Below are 2,617 nucleotides of genomic sequence, written 5' to 3'. Positions count from 1 at the left end.
TTCCCAGACCCTCCTCAGTAGGAGCTTCTCTCCGTTGCCCAGCACTAGCCGAGTGCGCGAGGACAGCTGGCACAGCGCGAGCCGCAGATGCTTCAATGCCGACAGTCCGGCAGCAGCCAATCAGGAGCCGCTCGAACCTGAGCAACGGAATATGCGACCAATAGGAGACGAGAATTGACGAGCGAAGGGGTCTCCTCTCCTCAGTAGACAGGGGCGTGTCTCGAGCCTCCGGAGACACATGCTGCCTTCATATGCTGTCGGAAATAATGCGCATACTATCTGATGAACTGACAATCCAATTGATTACATGAATTGTGAATATTTTTAATGATTAAATCTAATAGCTGAAGTTCAGGTAAATGTAGAAAACTATAAACCCAAACTATTAAAATAAATATTGTATTTGCAGAGAAATTATGTATTTTTAATTTAAATATGCTGAGATTGAAAGTTCAGTCATAATTTTGGACTCAGTTGACAAATCATTTTTTCCAAAATGTACATTTGCAGTCGTTCTGGAGCTTTCAATCATATCATATAATCCTCCTCAGTTAAGGTTGCCCAGTATACAATTATTAATATATTTTATTTTAATTGTAATTACATGTTTTCCACATAAATAAGACTTTAACAAATCACTGCACTACCTCAATAAGAGCTGCACTACATAACTCATTATTTCTGCATATATAAACTATATTAGCATACATTTCTATAGTCTAAGATGTAGACATCTGCATAACATTTCTTTTTTTTTTTTTTTTAATTTGCTGTAACATGCAGATTTCCTAAAGGAGCTCAGTAAAATCTTATCTTGTATTTAACTGAAAAGTATTTTGTAAAGTTAATCAATACATACTGTCCAATATCCCACTGGGCTTTAGAGGCCCACATCAGTACTACCATGTTTAATTTTATAAGTTACAAAGAATAAAAATGATGCTCTGTCAGTGAATGGTTAAAAAAAAACTAATTTGAAGCCAGGTGGCTAAAATTAGATCAATGAACCATCTACTAATGCTGCGTAGAATAGCAGAAAATATTAAACTTCCCCCTGATATTTAATTTCAAAGCTGTAAATGGATGAAAACATCAATCAGCCTACCCCTCTGATGGGAAACTACATTTTTTTTTATTTAGTTCTTTTTTGCATCACAAAATAAAAGCTGTACTGATTGATCTCTGGGATGAAACACCACACACACACACACACACACACACACACACACACACACACACACACACACACACACACACACACATATATACACAAAATCCTCTTAAACCACAGCATCCAGTTTGGTTGGTATTATTTCTGACCCAGAGCACTTGAATGCGGCGCTTGCACCCAGAAGAGCTAACAAGGAGCACTTGAAGGCGACAATATGGGGCTGAAGGACCACAGTATGGAGACTGGTCGCTCCTCCTTGGCAGCATGTCTGACTGGGGCTGTGATGGGAATTAAACATGTGAGAGCAGCGTGTGAACACAGATTTATTACAGGTGTGAACTGATGAATAATTCACTGTCTGTCTGAACTGCCTGCAGATCAAAATTCACAGCAGCAGGAGCCAGAGCTGATGGTTTACTGAATATTTAAGTATGATATGATAAATAATTTGTGTCTAGATTAGCAAACTATTATCTTGCAGGTAACATGCAGCTCATGTTATGACTGATGATAACATGAGTCATAACATGATGATTATTGGCTATTCCCTATGGTATTTAATTCACTTTTTTAAAATAATGTCACGTTTGTATTCAGTTAAGCTGGACTACATAGACTGTGATACAGTTAAGTTTGTCAGGTGCATGCAACCTTTATGACTGTTTTAATTACAGTCTAAGTCAGTCTGTCTGCTTGACAATCCAATTTTTTTTTCCAACTCTATGATTTCATGTTCATGACAACTGACATGTTCTAGTTATGACAGTGTCATGGCAGTCATATGTACACCCCTTCAAACGCTTCTAAGCAGTTATCCATTCAACACACTGGAAACACTGAACATTTACGTTCTTTGCACATGCATCATAACTTTAAAGTCAACAGACATAGAGTGACATTAGAGATGTAACAATTCTGACTTCTAAATCATTGTTTTGTTTTGTTTTTTTTGACTTGTTAAAAATAACCTGCATAGAGTTTCTGGTGTTGTAGCTCCTGCTGTGCTCAACAAACTCTCACAAGTCGACAAACTGTCACTAGTGAGAGTTTCATCTGTTCTGTACACACACACACACACACACACACACACACACACACACACACACACAGACACGAGGAAAACGCTGAGTGTTATTGTGCTGATTTCAAGTCAGCACATTTTGCTGAACCTCAACAAACCTCAACAAAGTGACATGAAAGACAGTTAAAGAAGCTGTTAAAAAAAAACTAAAATAGATTTCTGAATTGGATCTGAGTAGTTAAACTATTATTAACTGACATAAAGATAGATAACACAGAGCCTTTAGACTAAATCACAAGAAACAGTCTTTTTTTTTATTCACGTTTCATTTCTTACATTGTTCAAGTACAAAGTTAAAATGCCTTTTTAATTAGTTCATATTCATACAAGAGTAAAATAATAATAGTGCCTTTTCATTACTACGA

Source organism: Lutjanus erythropterus, chromosome 15 (assembly GCF_056507025.1).
Source record: "Lutjanus erythropterus isolate fLutEry1 chromosome 15, fLutEry1.hap2, whole genome shotgun sequence".
Lineage (NCBI taxonomy): Eukaryota > Metazoa > Chordata > Actinopteri > Lutjaniformes > Lutjanidae > Lutjanus > Lutjanus erythropterus.
The sequence above is the reverse complement of the archived record's forward strand: the minus strand, read 5'-3'. Positions refer to the sequence as shown.